Raw genomic sequence first — 26,655 nt, forward strand, 5'->3', positions numbered from 1 at the left:
AAGAGCCCAGACTCAGAGAGGTCTCATGTTTAACTAAACAATTGAGGGTGGAGAGAATTAAGATAGTTGTTATGTAGAACCGTATGAAAGTGATTTTACATATAATGTGGAAATCTTCAGGAAAGACTTCCCAGAATCCTACAGTGAAAAAAATAACTAATAGAATGTAAGGGATCAGGAACCAGATAGGATAATAAAATGAGTTAGTCTGAAAATTGTGGCTATGGGCCTTTATTGAGATGGAGACGGATGGAGATAGGAGATGTGATTACTACTTAGGATGTTTAGAATAAAGAAGTTAGGGTTAGGAGGGCACCACTTATCTTGAATGATGTGCACCCAGAATGGCAGCCCAGAAACTTGACTACATCGAGTTGCAAGGAAGACCAGATTGGGGGGGGGGCATTCCATTTTGGTTGCGATCTTGTGGACTTAGAAGATTTAAATAAATTAGGTCTCTTGGGGATATGGGAGGATTTGGTCTGGCCCCATCAGTGTTAGAGAAGACAGAGATCAGCATGTTTCTTTAAATTTTATTAAAAGAAAGACTAAACAAAACAGACAATGGGTAGAAATAATACATATGTTCAGAGAAAAAAAATGAACAGTAAGAAATCACTAGTTAATGTTTACAGACTGCCGTTTTACAATAGCTGTTCAAGATATAAAGTGGGAATTCAAACAGCGAGACTGCAAGCAGTTCTGTTCAACTATCCAACAAAAACTTAGTAATATTGTTGTCAATCCTATACACTTAAACATACATGCAGTTATCCATATCATCATTTATTTTGGGATTAAACAAACTAAAGCAGGCTAAAGTCATTCTGAAAAAAAATAATAGTATTGCTGTATTTCACATCATGACACTCTGGGATCAGCACTGGGTACTATAGTGTCATTTCTTTTTAATTTTATTTAAAGAAAGACTAAACAAAATTGAAAATTGGTAGAAATAATACATACTTGCAAAGAAAAAAATAAACAGCAAGAAAACACTAGTTGATGATTACAGATTGTCCTCTTACAAATAGTTATTCAAGATACTAAAGTGAAGCATATAAAGTGGGGATTCAAACAGTGATACTGCAAACAGTTCTGTCCAACTATCCATCAAAGACTTAGAAATATGGTTATCAATCCTGTGCACTTAAACATACATGCAATTATCCATATTTTCAATTATGTTGAAATTGGACAAACCCAAGCAGTCTAATATCACCCTAAACAAAGAATAGTACTATTGCTGGGTTTCACATTAAGACCCTCCAGGATCAGCACTGGGTATTTTAGTGTCTCTTTTTCTTCAAAGTATTTGTTCATTTCATCATGTGTCATAAGATCAGTTCTCATAAACTGTTTCTGGATTCTACACGTATATGAGTCTTAACATGTATTTCTATCCTTTCTATGTTAGAGGGAGAAACAAAAGAAAGCAAGACAAAACATATTCTTATTAACACATGAAACACAAAACACATATAAGACCATTGTACAAGGAGTTCTACCATAGTTCCTGTGTTGTCTCTTGTTATCTTCAATAGAATTGGCTATATCATCAGACATAGTATAATTGAATATATCAGTACATAACAGTATTAATAAAAACAGAACTTTGTATATAGTATAAAACTTCAAAAGCAGGCAATTATCAAACCAGAATGTGTATCGTAAAGTGTTGTCATCTTCAGTGTAGTTGCCTATACTCTCAGACTTGATACTATCAATCATATCAGTTTTGAATAAAATCTTCTCTGCCTCATTTCTGTTATGTTCTTTTTTGCCATCAGTTTCCTGCTTTTCTTCTTCATTCTGTTTTCTTCTCTGTTCACTGAGGATTCTCTGTGACTGTTCCTTGAATCCTGGTACTTTTCTCTCTCTCTAGAAAGCCCTGGAGTATTCTCTGTAGAGCTGGATTGATGGTTGAGAATTTCCCAAGTTCCTCTTTGTCTTGGAAGCGTCTTGTTTTTCCATTAATTTCTAGATAGAGTTTAGCAGGGTATATCCATCTGGGTTGGAGGTTATTTTCTTTCAGTCCTTTGAATATTTTGTTACAGGCTCTTCTTGACTTGATGGTTTGTGTCGAGAAGTATGCTGTTATTATGATGGGCCTTCCTCTGTAGGTTATCTGTTTTTTGCTTCTAACAGCTTTTAATATTCTGTTCTTATATGAAATTTCTGGAATCTTGATTATTATATGTCTGGGTGTAGCTTTGTTTTGATTGTAGGTGACTGGAGTTCTGTATGCATCATAGATCTGAATATCATTTCCTTTTCCTATGTTTGGGAAGTTTTCCTTAATTATTTCTGTGAATAGTCTTTGTAGTTCTTTTGTTTGTACCCCTGCTTCTTCATTCACATTCTTTTTTTATTATTTAAAGAGAAGGAAACAAAAAATAGAGAAAAAAGGGTAGAAATAATACAAAATTACAGAAAAACAAAGGGTAAGAAATTACTAGTTGATAAGTTACATATTGTCATCTTAGAAATAGTTGTTCAGGTTATAAAATTAAAGCATACAAAGTGACATTCAGATAGTTACACTGCCAACAGTTCTGCTCAATGATCCAACAAAAACTTAGTAATATGGTTATCAGTCCTACATACTTGTTTTTGGCTTAAAGAGGGTAAGATTAAACATATCATAACAGAACAAAATATTTCAAAAAGAAACAGTTTAAAGAAATACAGATTTCAAAGCAAGTCCACTGGAGATCTTCATTGTCTATCTTATTGTCTCTAGTTTTCTTCCAAATAGTTGTCCCCATCTTCACACACATTGAATACATACTACATATTATAGTACTAACCAAATCATTACAGGATGATGAAGGCTTTGTAGGTCTTCAAGATCTGACATTGGGGAAGTCAATAATGACTACCATAAATGTCTCTCATTCTCTTTGTAGTAGCTGTCCCTATCTTTATGTATGCTGAAATTGAACTTAAGAGACTAGACTAATGTCACTCTGAACAGTTAATAATAGTATTGCTAGATTTTATACCATAATGCTACAGAGTTAGCTTTGGGTTTCTTAGTGTCTCTTCTTCAGAGTATCTGTTCATTATATCTTGCATTACATAATCTGTTCCCATAAAGAGTTTTAAAAATTCTTCCCATGTGTGAATTTCTACATGTATATCTATCTTCTCTGTATTATAGGGAAAAACAGATCATAACAAGACAACAAAACAAATTCCTAGAAACACATGCAATGGAAAAGACACGTAAGTCCACAATATTAGGTGATTTACCATAGTTACTATGCTTACTCTTGTTATTTTCAATAGACTTGTCCACATCATCAGGCTTAAGATAGTTAAGCATAGTATTACATAGCTATTTTTATAAAAATGCAACTTTGAAAACATTGTAGGACTTGAGAGTGTTTAATAATCAAAACTGGTATGGATATCTTTTACATCTTGTCCTCTTCAGAGTAGTTGCCTCTACTTTTAGACTTGATACTATCAAGCATACCAATTTGAATAAAATCAGCTAAGGCAAAACCATGGTCTAACAAACCAGATTCAAATAAGCTCAGTAATAGTAAGCAGTGTAAGTAATACAGGATTTCAGTTTAAGTTAATAGGGAATTAAGGATAGTTACCATGGTATTACATGCTATTTTTGGGTTACATGTCTGTGTCCTCAAATTTGATATGAGTGGACAGACCAGAACAAAATAAAATCAAACTAAACAGAGTGATAAGACTGCTGTGACTTTTAAGTCCTGATACACTATTAACAATGTCTTCTGTCTTCCTTTTATAGGCTATTTTTTACCTTTCTCCTTCTCAAGATACTTTGTATGTTTTGGGTCTCACTAGCCCCTTTAGTTTTTAGATTAGGTGGCTAGCCTGTTGTCTATCTGAGTGTTGCTGAGTCTTTCTACCCATGAACATGATCTTGAGCTGTACTCCTTTACTCACTAAGGTCATAGGGTTTTCCTTCCTTCCAGATGTGTAGTTCTACACTGCCCAAAAGTCTCATAGCTTTCCAAGCTATCTGAAGCTGCTGGACGAGTTGTCCCTATTTCTCTCTCGTTTCCTGTCTCATATAGTATTGTTTTCTCATCCTTGACTTTTAGTTTATTAACCCTCCTTTGAGTTGAGTGTATTTTCCATTCAGAGCATCTCGATGGAGACTGCCTCCTAATCTACTATGTCTGTTTTTTTACTTTAGTGTATCAAGGGTATCTATGTTAAAGACTATGGCTTACTATCTCTGCCTCACGTCTGCTACTCCACTTTACTGCTATAATTTGTCCACCTTACTCCCTCATTCCACTGTCTGCCCCATTCATTGAGGCCTCTCTGCCACTGTTGCTGGAATTCTGGTATCCCTTCCTCTCTCTCTCTGGAATGTCCTTCAGCACTCTCTGTAGGTTTGGGTTGGTGGCCATGAACTCCCAAAGTTCCTCCTTGTCTTGGTAACATCTTATTTCTCCATTAATTTTGAGAGAGAGTTTTTCTGTGTACATCAGTTTTGGTTGCAAATTATTTTCTTTTAGGGCTTGGATAATTTCCCTTCAGGCTCTTCTCGATTTGAGAGTTTGTGTTGATAAATCTGTTGTTATTTTGATAATTTTTCTATTGTAGGTAATCTGCTTCTTTTCCCTGGCTACTTTTAGTATTCTGTTCTTTTGGCAGATTTCTGGAATCTTGATTATTATATGTCTGGGTGTAGATCTGTTTTGGTTGTAGGTGGCTGGAGTTCTGTATGCCTCATTTATCTGAATATCATTTCTTTTTCCTATGCTTGTGAAGTTTTCCTTTATTATATCTGTGAATATTCTTTGTAATTCATTTTTGGTTACTCCTGCTTTTTCACTCATGTGCTTTATTCTTACGTTGTGTATCCTTTTGTCATCTTCTAGCCTTTGGATTGTTTCTTTCTGGTTCCTCATTATTTTTAAGAGGTCTTTTCTTTCACAATCATATTTCATAAATCTCTCTTCAAGTTTCAAAGGCTAACTTTAGTTTCTCTCAAGGCATTTTGCTAGGTTTCAATGGAGTTTTTATTTTCCTGGTAATCTCTTTGGATCTGTTTCATGTATTCTAGGTTATGTTTAAATTCTTCATCAGAAATTTCTCTTTCTTTTCTGATTTCATCCATTCTTTCATCTGTGTTCTCTTGGGAGGAGCTTATCTTTTCTTTAATTAATCTTTTTTTTTTTTTTGTCTTGCCTCACTTGGATCAGAAGTACAGTTTTAAATCCTTCTATGAGGTCACAAAGGCATTTCTTTATGTCTGCTGATGCTGTGTCTAGTATTGGATGATTACTGCACTGGTTCTCTTCTGGTTTTACTTCTCCTGGGCTTATTTTCCCAGGTTTGGCAGCTGAAGATTTTTTTAAATTTCTATCTCTTGTCATGTTTCTTGTTTCTTTCAGACTGGTGTGTCCTGGGGGTCTCTGGCCCTCTTCATATTGCTTAGGGTCTTTCCAAAGTGTGCTTACTGGGGTTTTGCTGCCCTCCCCAATTTGCTGTTATATGAGGTACATGCAGAGATGCATGCACAGTGCAGGCTAACCTGGAGCCTGTGAGCTAGTCAATCTGCAAGTTAGGCTGTAACTTGTGGACATCACAGAGTCACAACAATTTTGTACCTGCTTATTGGATCCCAATCAGAGGCATCCTTGGCCCCAGTGGACCCTGCTAGTTCTCTCTGTGCCACGGGCTGCTGACTGAAGTCACCATGGCATTGGGCTCTGCCCAATTCCAAGCTGTCCTCCACCATCCTTCTTTGCTCCAGGGGTGACTATCTGACATCACCACAGCACTGCGCTCTGCCCAATTCCAAGATGTCTTCCAGCCAGTGACAGCAGCCATGGAACCCAATCCCTAGCACTCACTGGGAATTGATGCAGATCTTCTTCTTGGTTCCAGTGCACACTGTGCTGCGTGTCTTTACTGTGCTCCCAGCACAGTGTGGATTGGTCAGAAAACTGTGCTGTGCCCAGCTTCGGAGCCCAGGTGTATGGTCTTCTTGCAGTCTTTTCCAGCGTGGCCAGGTGGCTCTGGCTGCTTCGTGGCACCCCAGGTCCCAATTTCCAGCAGTCACTGAGAGCTAATATAGCTCTTCCCCTTGGATCCACTGCTCACTGCACCACATCCTCCAGTTAAGGGCCCAGGATTCGCCAACTCCCGTTATTGGCAGCCGCAGTCTCAGTGCGACCTTGGATCCTCTGGGCATGCCTAGTACAGCATGGAATGGATCTCATGAGCTTGTAGGGCTTTCACTCTCCACCCAGGCTTTCCTTCCTCTTCCTAGTTTTATTTTTACATTTGGTTACCACCTTGGTTAGTAAGAATCATTATCTATTCATCTGGCCCTCTCCATGTCATCATATTCTAGCATCTGATCTGATTTCTCCACAGAGACTCTCCATCCAGCCCCCTAGCAAGCCTCCATTTTTTTCTCCACCACTTCATTCACATTCTTTATTCTCAAGTTGTAGCCTTTGTATTGTTACTGCTTGTTTCCTTGTTATTTTTAAAAAGTTTTTCCTTCCATAATCCCACATTGCAAACCTGTCTTCCAGTTTGGATTATCTATCCTTAGTTTCCTTCAAGAAGATTGCCATCTTTCCATAGTTTTTAATGTCCTGGTAATCTCTTTGAATCTGCTTCATGTATTCTATAATTTGTTTATATTCTTCATCAAAAGGTTCTCTCTTTTGTTTGAGTTCCTCTCTTCTTCCATCTGTGTCTGCTTGAGGGTTTGTTAGCATCTCTTTTATTAATCTTCTTATTTCTTGCTTTACTTGGCTAAATATTTCACTTTTGAATTCATGTATAAGATCCCAAAGATATCTCTTTATGTCCACCAGTGCCATGTCTGATAATGCATGTTTGCTGTTCTCATTCTCCTTTGTATTTTCCTGTCCTGGGTCAATGTTCTCAGTGTTGGGACCTGGGGACTTTTTGTTGTTGTTTCCTCATCCCATCTTTTTTGTTTCTTCGAGGAGACCCCAGTTTCTTTCTTTGTTGGTTGCAATTCTTCTGAAGCAGCACTGCAGTGTGCTAGGGAGTTGCAGATGGGGGCAGTGTATGCTGGCCCTTCCCCTCTGGATCAGTCAAGCTGCTGTAGACTGCACTGTATTACTATGTGCCACCTCCCCTCTAGATCAGTCAACCTTTTGAGGCTTCACTGCATTAGTGTGGTTAATGTGCAACACCGCATACAGGATTGATTTTGGATAACCTATTGAGTCTCAGCCAGGTTGTGTGACCTAGGCCTACCTCACTCTACCAATCCTGTTCAGGAAGGGAACCACTGATTGAAGTCACTGCTGCTCTTTGTACTTGCCAGTCCTGCCCAGTCCCAGAATGTCATCCACTGGAGCCTTCCTTTCTATGGAATGGCTCCACTCCCGTCACTCACCACAAGTCAATGCAGGATCCCCGCCAGCTCAGCTGTCCATTCGGCTGGCTGACCCCCAACTTCAGTGTGACTTCGCCTCCAGTGAGTCAAAGTAGCAGGACCTTGGATGGCTCGGCAAGTTGCCTGCTGTAGCAAAAACACTGAACTTTTAGATGTTCCAATAATAGCACCAGGATTGTATGTTTGGTTGGTTTTTCTCACCTTAGTTTCTTCTTGGGATGAGAGAATTCATCTCCCTCTGTTTGCGGCTCCCCAGGCTATATTATGTTGAATTCTTTTTTTTTTTTTTTTTTTTTTTTTTTTTTGGTCTTTTTCCTTTTTATCGGTACCGGGGATTGAACTCATGACTGTCTGCTTGCAAGGCAGGTGCTTATGCCACTGAGCTAAATCCCCAGCTCCTATTATGTTGAATTCTAAGTTGACTATCTCAGGGAGCTTCTGTAGCCAGCTGTTATCTATCTGCCATCTTTGCTCCCTTCAATCAGCATGTTTTTGTAACAAGTGTCAGGGGAAGGAGAGGACAGAGATGTAGTCAGCAAAGGAGGAAGACTTAGGGAGGTAGAAAGATTGTAGAGTAGGCAAAATCAGCCATGCATGAATTCAAAAGGGCTTAAAGAGGTAGCAGCCCAGGGAAGTGCTTTGAGCTTGGCTAAGGCTAGGGGAATAAGTTGAGGCCAAGGTTGATATCATTCTAAAATGAGTTTTATGAGGTGCATTTTAATGAGGGCATTTGCCTTTTTTACTTTTCCTGAGGATTGTGGATGGTATGGAATGTGTAAGAACCAGGTGATATGTAAGCTTGAGAATGCCTGTTGTGTGATTTGAGAAATAAAGTCCAGATTATTAGCTGACTTGATACTCTGAGGTAGACCAAACCTAGGAATGATTTCTTGTAATAGGACTTTAGTAACTATGTCAGCAGCTTCCCTGATTGTGGGAAAGGCTTCTATCTATCCTGAAAAAGTACAGAGATACAAAGATAAGAAGATATTTAAGAATTTTGTAGTTAAGCATGTGTGCAAAATCCATCTGCCATTCATGATCCAGGGTGTGTCTGAGAAATTGATGCATAGGAAAAGAAGGGATTGTTTGTGCCCCTGAGGAGTGGTTAAGCTTTTAGAGAAGATATCTGTGTAAAAGGAATGTGGGATATGTTGGCATTACCAGAAAGCTATGTGTGAAGGAAAGAGTTTGGAACCTGCATGGAATGGGCCCTGTTTGAAGAGGCTGTGTAGATTGGCCATCAACACCCACTACAGAGACTGAAGATTTAATACAATGTCCTGAAAACTCAGGAAGAACACTGTTCATGGCCCTCATGTCAAGTACAGAGAGTGTCTTACCTGAGACCCCCAGTGAGAGTTGGGGCTCTGAGAGAAGGATACCTTAATGGGGACCATGGATTATGAGCTCTCAATCTTATTCAGCAGCAAGTCCAAGTAGATCATCCGGCAACAAATTCAGCAGTGATGACATCTCCTGTAATGGAAAACAGTTGGAGGATGGCTTACTTGCTCTCTGGCAGCTAAGACAGTTAGTCTTCCATTGGCCCTAGAGGTTTTGAAGGAGGCAGGGCCCCAGAGGAATTCATGTATTGAGGCATTCTCTTGCCTATGTGTCTATAAGTACGTATGATAGTGTCTTATCTGAGACCTCCAGTGAAACCCAGGCCTCTGAGAAGGATACCTTAGTGAGAGCCATGGGCCCCAAACTCTATCAGTCATCTTCAATAGCAAGTCCAAACAGATGAGCCAGTGATGAATCTAGTGGTGATGAGATCTCCTGTGAGAGCAAGGAATTAGAGGATGGCTTACCCACTCTATAGTGGCTAGGAAGGTCACTCTTCCAATGTCTCTTGAGATTACAGAGGGAACAAGGCCCCAAAGGAACTCATGGTTTGAAGCATTCTCTTGCCCTGTGTCCCTCCTTGTCACATTTGAAGCATGGCTCAGGAGGGGCTCAGGAAGCTCTGCCTTGTTTTGGTTTACCTGTTTTATGAACCCCAACTGTCACTGCTAAAAATGAGTTTGATATTTAGCAAGTTTCTTTTTTGTGCTTTTGCCCCTTCTTTTGAGTTTTATGTCTGTTTTTGAAAACATATAAAAAGTCATATTAAGAAGGTCTTCCTGTGGGGTTTGAGGGCCAAACTCAGCCTTTTTGTAGTTTTTGTAGTTGTACAAGAATGTCAGGTGCAGACTGAGAAATAAAATAAAAGTTAATAAGAATTGTCCCTATATAATGTTAACAAAGTTACATATTTTACATGGAAAATTATAAATCAAAATCATACTTAATATTATAGCATGACAATTATGATAACATAAGATACTCCCTTTTTGATCAATCATCTCTAATATATAAGAAGCTTTTACTTAATTTGTCATTGAATAGGATGTCACTGGAGAAATTTGTGACATTGTTTTGACTGCTTAATGTGTAAGCATCTCCAAGTATAGTGGTACATATATAACATATACAATACATAAATTTTTGTTTAAAAAATTATCACTTGACTGGTGACCTTGTGTTGGTTTGACTTTAATCTCCTGGCTGGAGCACAAAAAAGGCAGATGTCTGGATCTGAATGAAGATGTTGTTATGGATTAAGAACTGGTGGTCAATTTAATGCCAGCTGGATTACATCAGCATGGCATTGAGCAAAGATGCTCCACCTGAGGAAAGTTGCCAGGATAAATAGATGGAGAAGAAGGGAGGTGTGGACACATTGAGATGTTAATGCATTGTTGTGTGGAGGCATTGTGAGTTCTACATGTTGCTGTTTGAGCCGTTGGTTCTCCTGGAGAAGCTTTGACCCTCACATCGAGCATTGCTTCCTGGCTCCAGAGGGTAATATGTGTGCTGCTTGGTTTCCAGGATGGGCTCATCATGCTGGCTTCCTGACATGTACCCACCTGTGCTTGTCCTCGGAGGAGCTAGGGGCCTTCGTGTCTCTGAAGATGGCTGTGGTGCCTTTCAGGACAGCCCTGATCTTTATTGTGAGTGTGACTTGTCGGTTCCAGCGTGGAACCCTCATCCCACCAGCACAGCTGCTTCTTCTTGCTGGCATAGACTTTCTGGCTTCCACTGCTGACCTTTGGGCCTTCCCGGCATGGATCCATAAAAGCAACTGATGTGAGTCCTTCTTGTGGGCTCTGGATCTCCATTTGGACTCATGAGAGGCACCATCATGAGCTCTGGGTGTTTTTTTGGACTCATGTGGGACATTGCTGTGGGATTCAGGGCCCTTGACTAATATTGTATGTCTTTGGTGTTGCAGATAGATTTCCTGCATGTTCCTGTGTTAACTCCCAGTGATCATTATAAAAATAATATTATAAACTCCATGTCCTGATCCTAATTGTTCTAACTACAACAGATGTTTGCCATCAGCAATATTGAATTCTCTTAGCCATATGAAACCTTTGTCAAAATCCTTAATATACTTTTAGTTGGGGTGTCCCACATAAGGCTGTCAAGATTATTTGGGTCTCATTAGTGAACAAGACCTGGTTAAAAATGTTAACAGTCATCTGCTTTTTTATTCATCAATTGTAGTCCTGTTCAATAATCCAAACCCTAAAGGATTTTGTTTAATTATCTTAACAATTTTTGATGATTTATGAAAAATCCAATCATAACATTTGGCCCATTAATTTTTTAAACAATAAGATATCAAGACAATAACAAACAGCAATAAGAAAAATAGAAAAGATTGTTGAGTTAAAAAAAAACAGTTGTTTGTGGATATGACAAAGAAACATATATAGATGATCTGTATAGATTGGACATAGAAACATATACAGTTTAACAGATAAACACTTGGCCAATTTGAATTATAATAACTTTTGTAGTTTCTACATTTTTAAGTATAAATAGACTAGTGAGAACCTTTTTAAAAGTCAATTAATGGAGATCTCTTGAAATAAAATAGCAGACCCAGGTTCATTTTAGTAGTATTTGTTTGATATGTATAATCAGATTTTTTAAGCTGCTTGCCATAATTGAGCCACTCATTAGCTGAGGGTGTTGTTCAGAATCACATAAACATCCTTTAAATGTAAATCATAATTATTAGTTGTAAATTTATACTCTCCAATACAAGTTTGTAGGTCCCCAGAAAACGAACCTGATTTATGATTAATCGGAGATAGGCCAGGGAGGGAAAAATGAACATAAATACAAACCCGCACCTGAAGACAACAGCCTGTTCCTGAAGGGGGAATAGGGATTGAGGCTGATAGGGTTGTAGAGTGGGAGGTGTAGATAACCACCAAGCAGCCAATTGCCTAACAGGTGCCTGTGGGCAGTTACAGAATGATTGACCATTAGATGGTTGCTTATCGCCATGTGACAACATGATGAGGGACCACGAGATGGTGGCCATTTACCATGTGACTTCTCACAGATGTGGTAGACTGTCACATGGCAGAGAACTACAAGATGTTGGCTGTCCTCTATGTGACTTGCAGCAATATGGCTGCTGAGGATCATGTTGTAATTATAAGATGGTGGTCAAATACCATGTGGTTTGCTAAGAGGTTGAGAGATGCAAGACCAAGTGTGGTGTTCCAGCAGGGAGAATGGTGACTTGGGAGCAGAGGGGAAAGAAGAAGAGGAGCTGTCTGACAGAATAGATGGCTCAGGTTGAGGGGATTGAGGAGTCTAAGATTAGAAAGAGGAAGTGGAGAGAGGGTAGAGCTGGGGACTCAGAAACCTCTAGTTGAGAAGGCTTAGGGGTTTGGGCTTGGGGATATTGGGAAGCGGGGTGGGGTAAAGACAAGAGGCACATTGTCTAAGGTGTCTGGTGGAGAGGAAAGGAGAGAATCTGGTAGAGTAGAGTGAATCAGAAGTACTTGGGCCACTGAACATTACTGAATAAAAGAGGAGAACGTCCTCAAAGTGAAAAGGTCTGGATATAAGGGATTCCTAAACACTTATCATTGCTGTGACAAAGCATATTCAAATCTTGAAGGATTTTTATTTTTATGGTCTGCCTGATGCCAAGAGCACCATGGTTACAAACCAGGCACCATGGAGGTGTATTTTTTAGGGGATACAAAATAGTATTCTCCAAAGTGATTAAATTAGAAGTGAGCCAAAACAGCAGGTCTCTACCTTGGGCCATGAGACCTGTAGCCTCACCCGAGGAGCATGAGAGCTGTCCTGGGTCATACTTATCAAAAGAAGTCATCACCTGTTTTGAGAGTGTGACAGAGAAGTCCCCAGCACCCATTCTTATTGGCCATCACTGAGAGTGCTGGGAGTGAGGTCCCAGAGGACAAGAGGGTTACAGCTTTGACTCAGAATGTGAGGACAGTAGTTCTGCCCAAGCAGTGTGAGGGCTACTATCTTTATTCAAGGGATGTTCAAGAGGTTCTCCAATGTTAGCTTATGAATTTGTAAGGCTGAGAACAGCTCTGCCTCAGGACATGAGGGCACTAGCCCTGCCCAAGGAGCATGAGAGCTGTTATAGACTGAGAAACTGGGACAGGAAACCCTGAACATAAAAGTGGCTCATCGGTGACAAATGAGTTGGATTGGTGTTGGATGCAGGCTAGTAATGGCAAATAGGTACATCCCAGAGGAAGGACAAGTGAGTCATAGGCAGGGGAGCTCACACCTTGGGTGACACTCAGGAGCCCACACACACTGCCAATGAAGTTGTACAGCACCAAATATTATGATTTTTGTGCAATAGAGAAGGAAAATGAAAAAAGGACATTGAGGACATGGAGAGGAGTGTACTACTGGTGTGGTTGGACTTTCTTTCCCAGAGACAAACATGGCAGGAGGTTTTACGACCTGTGGCTAGAGGCATAGATTGGGGTGGATGTTGATGTATGAGGAACTGATTGGAAACCTCTTTGCGCATAGCAAAGAAAAAAGGAAGATGTAATCAGGGTTGAAGGGGAAAAAGGAAGAAGATGTTGTCAGGGTAAGTGTTGTTTTTGCTTTGCCCTTCTACCATATTAGACCACTGCCATAAGGTCCAGTAATTTATACTAGGACAGAAACCTTTCAGTATGTGGATGAACAATATGCTACAACAAGAGAAAGAATTCACCCCAGAAAGGTTGTTGTCCTTCCAAAGAACCAAAATTAATATTAGTGGTGGATTAGAAATGATGTCTAATATGATAACTGTTCTTATCATTGGAGTAAAAAGGTCCATTATGAATCATGTGAGTTATGAAAAGGTGAATGAACTTAGGGGAGGGAATAGAGGAAAGCCTAACTGTCTTTGTAGCTGACTAGTAGCTTTTCAGAAATATGCAATCCTGTCTATCATCCCAGGAGGAACAAGCAGTGATGGGATTATCATTTCATTAGTCAATCAGCCCCAGATATTTGGTGTAAAATACAAAAATGTCACATGGCTCTACAAATGCCTATAACTCAATTGATGAGCATAAGCTTTTCTATTCAACAACTAGGAACTAGGTGAAGATGAATGGAGAAAGGTCAAAATTATGGCTTTTGCAATTGGACAAAACCACCACCCAGGTCCTGCTTAATATGTCGGGTGACTGCTGTGCCTGACTCATGGCTCTAGAGGATTGACTTTCCCCACTCTCATTAAAGAGGATAAGGCCAGTCAAAACTCATTTTTTCCTCGGATGAAGACTGAAAGAGCCTGGGGCAACCTGCAGTGCCCCTGTTCATGAACATCACTATCACCTCTAAAGATGGGCTTGGCTCATTCTGTTTTAACTTCCTTCTCTGTAAAACCCTCCTCTAGATCTAGCCATAATTGGAATCAAGGAAATACCTAGTCATAACTTTTGTACACCTACTCTTGAAGAGACCAAGAAAGCTCGTTCCATCTGCTGCTTCTCCTCCCCTTCTCCCTGCAAATCTAACTAAGTTAAGTTTTAACTTCCTAAAGGCCATAATACAAAGGCCTGAGGTAATAGCTCTTGACATCCCGGGTCTTCCCTACCCTGTAGCCCGTCACAAATTGTGTTAATTGCATCAGATTGTATTAGACTGTACATTCTTCACAAAAATAGCTTCGTTTATATCATAGCAATACCTGTAACTTGGCCTTACTGGAAATGTGTGTCTTCCTTTTCCTCTGGGCAAAGGATTGATATGTTAACCAATGCTCTCCTCTGTAAAGAATTGTAAAATCTTACCTAATTGATATGCTAACCATTGTTGCCCTCTACAAATAGAACGGTTGTGGTGCTAAAGTAAGGTAATTAAGGTTGTTAATTGCTGTTAGACTTTTCTATTCAGGAGGCCTTATGGTGCGAGTTTCAAAACTATGTGCAGCTCCACCCCCACAGGAACCAGTGTTCTTAAACAGTTAAGACAAACAGCCTTAACCTAAGGCAGATCTCTCAGTCATGAGACAAATGCCCATTCCTAAGAAATGCCACCCCTTCTCGGGAGACACTCCCTCGCCCCACTAAGAAACCCAATCCCTTAAGGACAGCTCACCATCAGCCCTGCTCTAATTGCTATGATTGGCTTCTGTAACAACGCTTGCTTGCTTTGCGGTTTTAGGCCTTAAAAGACACAGCCCTGCTCGAGTATGGGGTTCTCCATTCCCACCTGTTTGGAGAACCCCATGTGCATGGAAAATAAAAAACCCCTTTGTTCTTACATGAGAGCTGAGTCCTTGGGGTCTTCTTCGCAACAGCGGTCTTACACTCTGATATGTCACTTCATAGGTCAAATGTTCAATCATCAATGTTTAATTGCCCCATGGTGTCCTATTCCCCTTCTAGAAAGAGATTTACTAGGAAAATTGGGGGCAATTGTTACATACTGGCAAAGGTCAAAATAGATTTTGCATGTTGGGACTACAGCATGCCTCCCTGACATAATTATCCAACAGGTGGAATCTGTTGCATGTTATAATTACACGGGAGAGCAAATTCAGCAGTTCCAGTAGTTATAAAATTAAAAGATACCAGCCCATTCCTTGATTAGGTCTTTTATTTTAGGTGGTCTGATATTTTTAAGTCCTTTATATATTCATAATGTTAGTGTTCTAAGGAATTGGTCAAAAGATTTTGTCCATTCTGCAGGTTGTCTCTTTGCTCTACCAATTGATTCTTTTTTTGTAGAGAAGCTTTTAAACTTGCTTTTTAGAAGTTTTTAAATTTGATTTAATCTCATTTGTTGATTCTTACTGTTTATTGTTCAAATGCTGTTCTTTTTAGAAAATTATTTCCCTTACCTGTGACTTCAAATGTTTTACCTATTTTATCTTCCAGTAAGTTCATTGTTTGTTTTAATGTTTAGATCTTTGATACATTTTGATTTCAGTTTTGTACATGGTGAGAGATATGGGTCCAATTCCAATCTTCTACAAACAGACATCCAGTTTTCCCAGCACAATTTGTTGAATATTCTCTTTTATTTTGGCCTGTTTGTCAAAGAGCAAATTGTTCAATGCGTTTGGGGATGTTTCTTTATCCTCTGTTCTGTTCCATTAATCCCCATGTCTGTTTTTGTTTCAGTATCATGCCAAAAGTCAGGCCACACACACACATAAAAAGACCTGACCAAGAAATGGTCAAGTGGAATGAGCAGAAACTTCTTAGTGGAAGAAATACAAATTGTCACCAAATGTATAAAAAATACTCAAATTCCTGTACACTACAGAAATGAAAATTAAAGCAATGCTAATATTCCATCTTACCTGAGAAAGAATGGCAATCATCAGGACATCAAAAATAACAAATGCTAGGATTGCTGTTTTGTAATATATACTAATACAACCAATATGAAAATCATTATGGAAATTTCTCAGTTAAATATAAATCTCTTATGGCCCAGTAATCCCTCCACTAGATATCTTTCCCAAAGAGCTAAAGATATCAAACTATATACATGCATACTAATGTTTATACCAGCATGATCTATAATAACTAAATCCTGGAAGCTGCCTATTTACCAATCAATAGATGATTGTATAAAGAAAATGTGATTACTGTATATAATGGAATACTGTTTGGCTAGAAAGAAAAAAGCAAATTTGACATATTTTTAGAATTATGGATGTACTTGGAAAATATATTGTTGAATGAAATAAATGAGACACAAAAACTTAAATATCGTATAGTATCTCTTTATCGAGTAAGACTAAGTACAAACCAAAAGCACAATAAAGGATGGATAGGAGACATGAGGATAGATCTCTTGTAAATGGGAATGGGTCCAATAGGACATGGGAAAGTGTAGAGGGGTAGGAAAATGGAAAATAAGTATAAAGAAGATATGCCCCATATTGGAACCTAATAATGTAATGATTGTAAACATTATATGTCATAATATGATATAAAATTAGTAATATCAACAAGAATGTGGGGGAATTGGGATTTAGAAGAGCCTGGAGAGAGGTGGGAGGGAAAGAGGAAAGGATTTTCTTTAAAAAAAAGAACAAAATTGTATTATGCACTTTTACCCAATCACCAAGATTATTATAGATAACATATACTGCAAATATACTATTTTTTAGGAAAGAAACTAAGCTTCCAAATACACAATTGCAAAGAAATATATTTTCTTTAAGTACTGAAATTGAGACAAATAGCTTTTAGGAAGATTTCTTCCCAACAGAAATGGATCAAATTGCTTGTAAAATTTAATTAAAGCATAGAAAGAAATCAGAAATATAATAACAACAAAAATATCCCTGCCACTTTGCGAGCTGAAAGCAACACCCAAAGAAGAGGCCTGTAAAGGCTCCTAAAGATTTTTATAGATTAATTTCTCAAACATGGCTTTGATTGTCCCAGTTCCTTTCTGGCACTCCCATTTTCCCCATAGTAAAGCCATCAGGTGAATGTAGGATGTTATGGACTAGGGATTTAGCTCAGTGGCATAAGCACCTACTTGGCAAGTGTGAGATCATTAGTTTTTTCTAGTACTAAAACCAAAACAAAACAATAGACCACTGCCTCATTAATATGGGTTCAGTCCCAATACATCCTCTGGTGACAGATACACATTAAGCTTTCTTCCACTGAGATGCACATTAGTTCTGTTTTAGATCTCAAAGATGTTTCCTTTCCTGTTCCCATTCATCTAGATTCCTAATTCTTGTTTGCCACTCACTGGAAAAATTCCATTTCAAAGGAAAAACCTACTTGAAGAGTTCTACCGCAGGGCTTTAGAGATAGCCCTCACCATTTTGCTTGGGCACTACCAAAGAAGAAAATAAGAAACCTGGAAAATAAGAAACCTAGACCTTAAACAGGGAACCATCCTACAGCATGTAGATGATATTGTAAACTGCAACCCAACTTGGGAGTTATCCAGCCACAATACTGTCCAAGCCCGCAATTTTCTAGTTAAAAAGAGATAACTTTTAAAAGGAAAGGATTTGATACCCCTTGAGGGAGTTCAATACCTAGGTATATTCTTTTTTTTTTTTGTCTTTTTCGTTTTTACCGGTACCAGGGATCGAACTCATGACTGCCTGCTTGCAAGGCAGGCGCTTATGCCGCTGAGCTAAATCCCCAGCCCCACCTAGGTATATTCTTACATTAGGGGAATTACAGCTCTCTAGAGACCAGGTAGAGTCTATCTGTGCTGTTAGACCTCTTGCCCCCAAACCACAGTTACCTTCCTTGTTGGCAAAGGCCAGCTCCTGCTGGATCTGGATATTTCATTGTGAGACAATGGCAAAAGATTTTCTATGATGCTATCAAAGGTTCTCAGTCTGTTCCCCTAAAATGGACAAAAGTAATGGAACCCCCCATCCTTTTCTTTTTTTTTTTTTTTTGGTACTGGGGATTGAACTCATGACCTGACACTTGCCAACTTGCCAGCTTGCCAGGCAGGAGCTATGCCACTGAGCTATATTCCCAGCCTGACAATCTTCTTTTCCACTTTATTTTTTATTAGTACATATTTTTCATGCTTATTGATCACATTCATCATCAGGAATTTGTACATGTACATTATATATCTCATGTACATACTATATTTTAATTTTTCTTTTCCTTCACCTCCTCTCCCTTCAACCCTGTTCCCCTCCTCATTTACACAAGCTTTGTTTCCAATTTTATTTCCAGTATTTTTTTTCTCTTTCTTCCATTCTTCCTCCTCCCTACCCCATTTTTTGTTCCCCTTCCCATTTGAACATTTTCTTCTTACTTCCCAGTATCTGCCCTCCATTCTGCTCCTCATTTACCCTTTGGGTTTCTCACATGAGAAACAATACACTATTTAAACCAGTGTGACCAATTTCACTTAAAATTATACATCCATTATATCTATTTTCCTATATAAGTGTTTCAAAGGTATCCTTATTTATTGCAAAGTAGTACTCAATTGCATATAAATACCATACTTTCTTTATACATTTATCTTTGGGTGGGCATATGGGCTATTTCTTTCCAAAATCTGGTTTTCAAAATTGTGTTGTTACAAATATGAGTATGCATATGTCACTGTGGTATGATGCTTTAACTCTTTCAGGAAAATACTTAAAAGAGGAATAGCTCGGTCAAATGGAAATTCTAGTTTTATTGCTTTGAGTAATCCATATACTGACTCCACACTGGTTGTACCAGATTACATTCTCATCAGCAGTAGAGAAGGGATATTTCCCTTCTGCCACCACAGCCTCTCCAGCATTAGTTTTTGGTTCATTTTTTGCTGATCACCATTATTGGAATGAGATGAAATATGTGCTGTTTTAATTTACATTTTTCAACTAAAGAGTGATGTTGAGCATTTTTGTCATATATTTATTTGCTCCTTGTACTTCACCTGTGAAATGTTATTTCTTTCAGATACCCACTTTTGGATTGGGTCTTTAAATCAGGGGAGTCAGATATTTTGAGTTGTTTATGTATTATAGACATTAGTCCTCTGAGACTAATGGTAAAAACATTTTCTTTTTCTTTTTCTGTGGATATTCACTTCTTTATGTTGGAAGTTTCTTTGTTGTACAGAATTTTTTTATTTTTTTTTTGTTTTTTAAGGGTGGGAAAAGTTTATTGGGGAACAGGAGCAGGGAATAAGAATAGCTCCTCAGAGACAGGAGGGTTCTTGCGTATTGTCATTGAGGTCATCTCTCTGAGAATGTTTTATAGGGTAAAATTACAAGGTAGGTACAACATAGATCAAACATTAATCATCTAATATGATTACAAGTAATCCACTTAGCTAATATTGGTCCAATAGGAAGCAGATCATGTAGCAAGATCAAATGGATGACATCATTAACATCTGTCAACACTCTATAATCTTAGTTTGGCCTTTAGTCTTATTTTTAGTCCTAGTCCTAGTCTTAGTCTTAGTCTTAGTCTTAGTCTTAGTCTTAGTCTTAGTCTTTTAGTCAAGCTGGTGGTGGATATATAGTTAGGAACCAGAGTAGCTATGGAGAAACTAGTAATTGTAGAATAAAGCTATTGGCAAAATCTAGCATACCTTCAGAACTAAGAAAACATAAGTTCCCTAATGGTGAATGAACATACAGGAGAACAAAGATAGCTAAGCTATGTGTAAATCTATCCTGAAACAAGAAGCTTCAGATTGTATTTGAAGATTGCAAGAGGTCAAAGTTAACTCAGGTGAAGAAACCTTGTCTCTGCCAAGCCTTGAAAATGGGACTGATGCCAGGATACCTATGGGCAATTGAGAAAAGTCACTGAACTTCATAAACAACTTGTGATGTGTTGGTATCCAGGACACACAAAGTAAAGCAGCCTACAGGTACATTCTTAAACATGCCAACAGAGAAAACTAGATTTTCTACAGTTTTTCTAATTATACTAATATAAACACATTTTGAAGTTGTCTGTACAGTATGTGGTTACTGGAGTAACAGCAAGAAATGTAAAGTGCCTGTAAGAGAGCGGACAATAGAATCCCATTTCTAGGCATTGCAATACAATACACTCAGATAAAAGGAAAAGATATTACACACCTCACACTTTTCTTTCCCTAAGTTCTTTGCAATTCTCTGTGACTCACAGTAACTACCTAATATGTTCTTCTTAAAATGCCAAAAAATAGATTTTCTTCCCTTCATTTTATGCCACACCTCTAAAAGTCACATTCACCACCTGCATTAAAGCTGCCAACTAGGTTGGAACATAGAGCACTGGGAAAGAAAGCAATCCACTTGCCTCCCTGGGAAGCAGCCATGGCTCGAGCTCATGGTGGGTGCCCCAGGGAGAGAATGAGCCAGCATCTCTCGAGATCCCACCATATTGGAACTAAGGGCTATGGGAAAGAAAACCCACTCATCTCCCTGGTAAGCAGCCATGAGCCTACCAGCACGCAGGCTGAGAATCAAGCATCCCTTCCTTCCCTGCCTCCTCATTAGCAAATGGGAGCCAGAGATCTGAGCATCTCTTGGGAGATTGATGGTATGCAATATAGCAAATATGGTGGATTTTCTTCTACCATCTCCTTGAAAGCAAATATTGTTATCACTGTTTTGCTTTGTTCTGATAAATTGTATTGCTCTATTCAATATTCTGTTTTGATAAGTTCTATAATGTCTGTATTTGGTTTGATTTTGCTATACATGATTGAAAGGACAACTATTGTGAAGATAACAAGATGTACTATGTTACCTATTATTGTTATCCTGGTAACCTGCTGTGATGTTCTGTACCAATTTCAATGCATTGTCTCAATTGGCCTTATTCTGTCTTGTTCTGTTGTATTTTACTGCCTTCAAAATAATAATAATAATAATAATAATAATAATAATAATAGAAATGATGCCAACTAGCAGTGCTAAAGCATGCTTTTATACTTAAAGCAAAATGTTATGCAAGAAAATAAATACCTAAGCCCTGCTGCTACAACCACTTGCCTTCACTGCATTTTTTCCCATCATGAAGTTCAAGATGTGTAGAAAGATAAAGAAAACTAAAAATTTCTAACAGGACCCTCAATATAATGTAAAGATCTATTTTATAAATGGTACTATAGCAATATTAAATATTTTAAATGCTTTATCATATGATCATTTTTACCAAATTATTAAGAGAATGGCTTTCAATATTAGTATCAAAACAAGATATTTACATCTAGTCACATGCACAGAAGTATAAATTTTTGTTTTTGTTAATGCTGAGCACAATGATGCTAAATGTGAAGTGTATTTATACTCCAAAATAGCATATTAAAAACCCAAAAGCATTCACCTTTGCTTAATTCTATTGGTTACATATACATTTCCAATATAACTGTTCTATATGTTATTTGTAAAATAATGATTATGTTATAATAATGATTTTAACATTTTCCTATTTGAACTTACACTGTTTTTATCCAGCTGTAATCTTGGAGTTATGTACAAGTACACAGCCACCATCTTATTTTGTATGTATAGTCCAGAAGGGTAGAAAACAAACCAAACAAAAATCATGATTTGTAAATATGGTATATAATTTCATGCATTTTCATGATATCATGTCAATAATCAATTACAGTTAACCAACTGTAACAATGTATTGTATGCTTTAAATATTTAATAAAGAATACACTGTAAATAGTATCTTAATGACAATAGAATGTGCTGGTATCATATTAGACTGATGTGGTAGTAGTTTAACATATTATTGAAACTGAAACATAAAAAGAATAAAAGGTATGGATGTTCAGGGCCACTTTAAAGAATGTTTGTCTCTGAAGAAATGTCCAAAAAAGTGCATTTTAAGGGGATTTTTAATACCCAACAAGGAATTTCATGTAGTGATTTGAAAAAGTATGGGAACATATGAACAAAGCATAGTACTTTAAGATTTATCTTTGCAACAGCATGTTGACAAATATTAAACAATTTATCTACAGTTTGGGCATTAAAACAATCATAAAACCCAAAAATCCAACATTAATACTGATCTTCCATACCTAATTTGGATTTAGATATTTATTATTTTATATTTTATAAAATCATCAATGCTTTCATTGTGCTTACTATTATTCCTTAACTAGAAGCTTCAGTGAAATTTAAAAATCTGATGTAAAGAATAGTTATTTGCTTTCTTGAATATTTTATAATACATCATTTTGAATTAAACTTCAAAATTTCACAGCATGAAAGCTATGTGAATAGAGTACCCAAAATATGTTTCAATAACAGGCAGATTTTGTTTATAAGTATGAGAGAAGCACTTATAATTTTAAGATAGTAAGAAAGAAACAAAATATTATACATGCATATAAAAGGTGTTTTACCTCCCCTCCCTGGTAAGTGGCGGTAGTGCAGCCCACTGCAGCCCTTCCAGGGGGAGAACTAGCAGCGTCTCCTGAGATCCACACCATGTTGGAACTTAGGTCTCTGGGAAGCCAAGCCAGCCCCTCCCCTCCCTGGTAAGTGGAGGCAGGGTGGCAGATTGCAGCCCTTCCAGGGGGAGAACTAGCAGTGTCTCCTGAGATCCACGCCATGTTGGAACTTAGGACTCTGGGAATCCAAGCAAGCACCTCCCCTCTCTGGTAAGCAGAGGCAGGGTGGCAGACTGTAGCCCTTCCAGGGGGAGAACTAGCAATGTCTCCTGAGATCCACGCCATGTTGGAACTTAGGTCTCTGGGAAGCCAAGCCAGCCCCTCCCCTCCCTGGTAAACGGAGGCAGGGTAGCAGACTGCAGCCCTTCCAGGGGGAGAACCAGCAGTGTCTCCTGAGATCCACGCCATGTTGGAACTGAGGACGCTGTGAAAACAAATGACCATTCTGCCTCCCTGCTTAGCAATAGTGAACCTACTGCTACAGGGCCTAGAGTCAAATATCCCACTTCCCCTACCCTCCTTCTCCTTGCCCACCCCACCCATTAGCAAATGAGAACCAGAAATCTGAGCATCTCCTGGGAGGTTGACCACAGCAAATAAGGGGGACTTCCTTCTACCATTTCTTTGAAGGCAAATATTTTTATTACTGTTTTGCTCTTTTCTGATTAATGGTACTGCTCTATTCAATATTCTGTTTTGATAAGTTCTATAGTGTTCTATATTTCATCTCATTTTGATATACGGGATTGAAAGAACGACTATTATAAAGATAACAAAATATACTGTGATACCTATTACTGTTATCCCAGTAAACTGCTGTGAAGTTCTGTCCCAATTTCACTGTACGCTCTTAGTTGGCTTTATTTGATTTGTTCTGTTGTATACTTTCAAAATTAAAAAAAACAACAAAAAAAAAATAAAAGGTGTTTTAGGTCAAGCTATTTCTTAGTACAAATAATAAACCATGTCAATCAATTTCTCAATCACATTCACAAAATAATTACAGTTGCACTTTATAATTGTTGAAAGATATTTATATGGTAGAAGAAGATATAAGAAAATTTACAGAAAGAAAATCTCAAACTAATCCAAATCCTAAGAGATTTGCAAATTAAGAAACTATCTGTATTGCTTGGAAAGTGTGCCTTACTCATACTCTCAAATTCACTTTAACTGATTGATACATAATTTAGCTATGTAAAACTGTAACTAAAATTTCAGAATAGTACCTATCTTCATACGTATGTTTCACACAATATTTTCCAATTAAGAAGAAATCACTTGATAGTTTTAAGCACAAGTTACTATCAACTGACTAATATATTAATAATTTACTCAAAACTTAGATGACATACAGCCAACAAAAAGAATAATAGGCAATTCTTCACTGTACAATTCTATTAGTAATACCAAGCCAAGAATCTGACAATCCACTCAGGTAGATTATGTTTCCACATGCTACTGAGCAATAAAAAAGTACATGTAATATGTAAGCTTTTTTATTTCTTTTTTGAAGAGCAGCTCAATTATATGGGGGATTGATTAGCACAATACAGATAACACAGCAGAAATGTAGAAAATAGTATTTAACAGCAGTGCTAGTACTTATCTCATTATGGTAACAAATAAGAATATTATTAATTTTAGTTATTTGCATTTCTTAGAACATAAATCAAATAAATTAACTTGAACTTGAGTTATATACACAGCCTTATTTTTGTAAGTAATATTACATTTTAAAGTATTGGAAATAGTATGTGTTGATTTGTATTCTTAATGGAACAAGAAGATAACAACTTTCAACTAGGGAGAGTTGTAACAATAATAAAGCTCTTTAAAGTTCCAAATGTCTTCCTGTACCTTTGCACTCAGCATAGGCCATACAATATTCTGAGAGAATTTATTCTGAGAAAGTATCAATTACAGCTTTAGTAGCATACTTTGGAAGGAACCGATGAGAAAGAAAATTGGAAGGTGAAATGTCATTTTTGCTTTCAAATAAGTGGTCATCATTTTTCTTCTTTAAATCAGTTTATTGTAAATATATATCAAGCATTAATTTTTGCAGCTTTCACTTAAAGTCCAGCACTTTGTTTATCAAATTCTATGAGAAGAGGTCAAAATATATCATCTAATTCAAGTCATGACAGTGTCCATTTAGATCTTTGGCATAATCCCTTGCCAGTAAGACACAGCATGACTGGATATGTCACTGGTGATTAATAGAAGTGAGTTTCAAGGCTGGGAATTTAGCTCTGTGGCATAAGCACCTGCCTGGCATGTGTGAGGTTTTGAGTTCAATCCCCAGTATCAAAATAAAAAACAACAAAAAAACCCACCACAAAACCAAAAATAAACAAAAAAGTTCTTACCAGAAGTAAGTTTCAAGAACTGGGAAATTTCTGCTTCAGTTACGCATTCTTTAACAACTTCTTCATTAGCAAAAGTCAGTTATCCAGTGTTCCTTATGTCCTCATGATCTAAGATTTTGTAGAGTTTACTAGTTACAGAAATCATCTCCCTATACTGTCCACAACAACTATTACAAACTCTGTATTAATATAGTAAGTGTTCCAGAAAGAGCAAAGAAATTCTTGGCCACCAATATTCCACATCAAGAAACATGTATAATTAATCACTGTCTTTTCTACATTATTTCCTGTTGTAGGGGATACATGTACAACTTCATTCACAGGTAACTGGTAAAGGATAGTAGTTTTTTCCTGCATTATTCAAACCAGCAATGATAACTTTGTTTTACTGGCAATTGAACAGTCTCCATATCCTGATGAAGAGAATTTTCATTCTTGGGCAACAAAGTTTCTCCAGCCACCCAGGCCACCAGCCCTCCCCTGACTCAAGATGAGGGTAAGACAGACCCATTGGAGTCTCTGGGTCTGCTGCTACTTATCCCATACTGGCCACAAGCTGGCTGCTTACTTCAAGGAAACCACAGGGAAGCTAAAGGCTAGGCCACCCTGCCATGTCCAAGCTCCCTCCACTGTTGTGGCACTCATATGGCTTGTGAACATCCCAGCCACATTGTCAGAGATGAGTTATGCAGGCTTCTCCCCTCCTCCTAAAAGTCTTAAGTTATTGTAGACAAACAACAATGGGTATTGCATTTTAAAAACTGTCATTTGGTATTATCTTGACTACTAATAACATATATGGAAATATGTTACCAATATTAACGATATCTTTACTCTAACCAAGTGATTTAAATTAGCATACTTTTAAACTATATGAGTCACCAGCATTTGAGATAATGTCTTGAGTTTTATCTATAAACCAACTTAAACAAAACTTTGGGAGGATAATATATTCTTAAATGGTAACACACATATTACCCTAAATCATATGTAATCTTTATGTCCTCAAACTTTACGACTTATTTTGATGTAAGCCTCAAGCCTACCAGGCTTTATCTAGTAATGTTATAATGAGTTTACCTACCCTGAAAACTTATATGGATGGTCTGTCCATGGAAACCTAAAGAAAAAGACAAATAAAAAATGAAATTATTGAGCTCAGTAAAGACTTTTCTTAAATGAAGCAGCTGTGGAAATTTTAACCATTTATTAACAAACATTGAATAGACAAACATAGGGCTCAGATGTAGTTGAACTACAATAACCCTTTTACAATTTTTAGGTTTATAACTATAAGTTAACTAGTCAGGATATTTTATGTCAATTAACAGAGATATCGCTATAAAAACCAGCAGGAAAAACTTTTTAAACCTTCAAAAACAAAGAAATTTTAAGACAGGCCCTAGCTGATGATTTATGTGATTTGAAAGAGCCATCTACAGAGGTTTTTTGTTGTTTAATAGTCACAACTGATAGCTGAAATTGCTGTTTTGATAGCCACATATAACTGTTCCCTCTAAAGCAACAAACTGTTAATTTTAACTGTTTCTAAGGGATGCTGAGGCCAGGTTTGGGTAGAGAAAGAGACTATGTGACACTCTTTGGAGCTGAGATTCCAAATAGTGGGAGAAGAAGGACTTCCAAGGCTTATTTATAAGAGTTTCTTCATATTTTGAAAAC

The 26,655-nt window shown here is 37.7% G+C and overlaps 1 long non-coding RNA gene and 1 pseudogene across 1 annotated transcript in view; both read right to left on the reverse strand.

The window, feature by feature from the left end:
• Positions 1 to 539: 539 nt before the first annotated feature.
• Positions 540 to 26,655, reverse strand: part of LOC134475464 (uncharacterized) — a 40,939-nt gene continuing 14,823 nt past the window's right edge. The window contains exons 3-6 of the long non-coding RNA XR_010046598.1: positions 26,060 to 26,095; positions 8,734 to 8,869; positions 7,391 to 7,516; positions 540 to 2,362 (exon numbers count right to left, since the gene is read on the reverse strand). This is a non-coding gene — a long non-coding RNA (uncharacterized LOC134475464). The remainder of the gene's footprint in view (positions 2,363 to 7,390; positions 7,517 to 8,733; positions 8,870 to 26,059; positions 26,096 to 26,655) is intronic.
• LOC100718316 (ADP-ribosylation factor-like protein 5A) lies at positions 24,453 to 25,408 on the reverse strand (annotated as a pseudogene).

Source organism: Cavia porcellus, unplaced genomic scaffold, assembly GCF_034190915.1.
Source record: "Cavia porcellus strain 051 isolate PalLab524CR breed Dunkin Hartley unplaced genomic scaffold, mCavPor4.1 scaffold_3, whole genome shotgun sequence".
Lineage (NCBI taxonomy): Eukaryota > Metazoa > Chordata > Mammalia > Rodentia > Caviidae > Cavia > Cavia porcellus.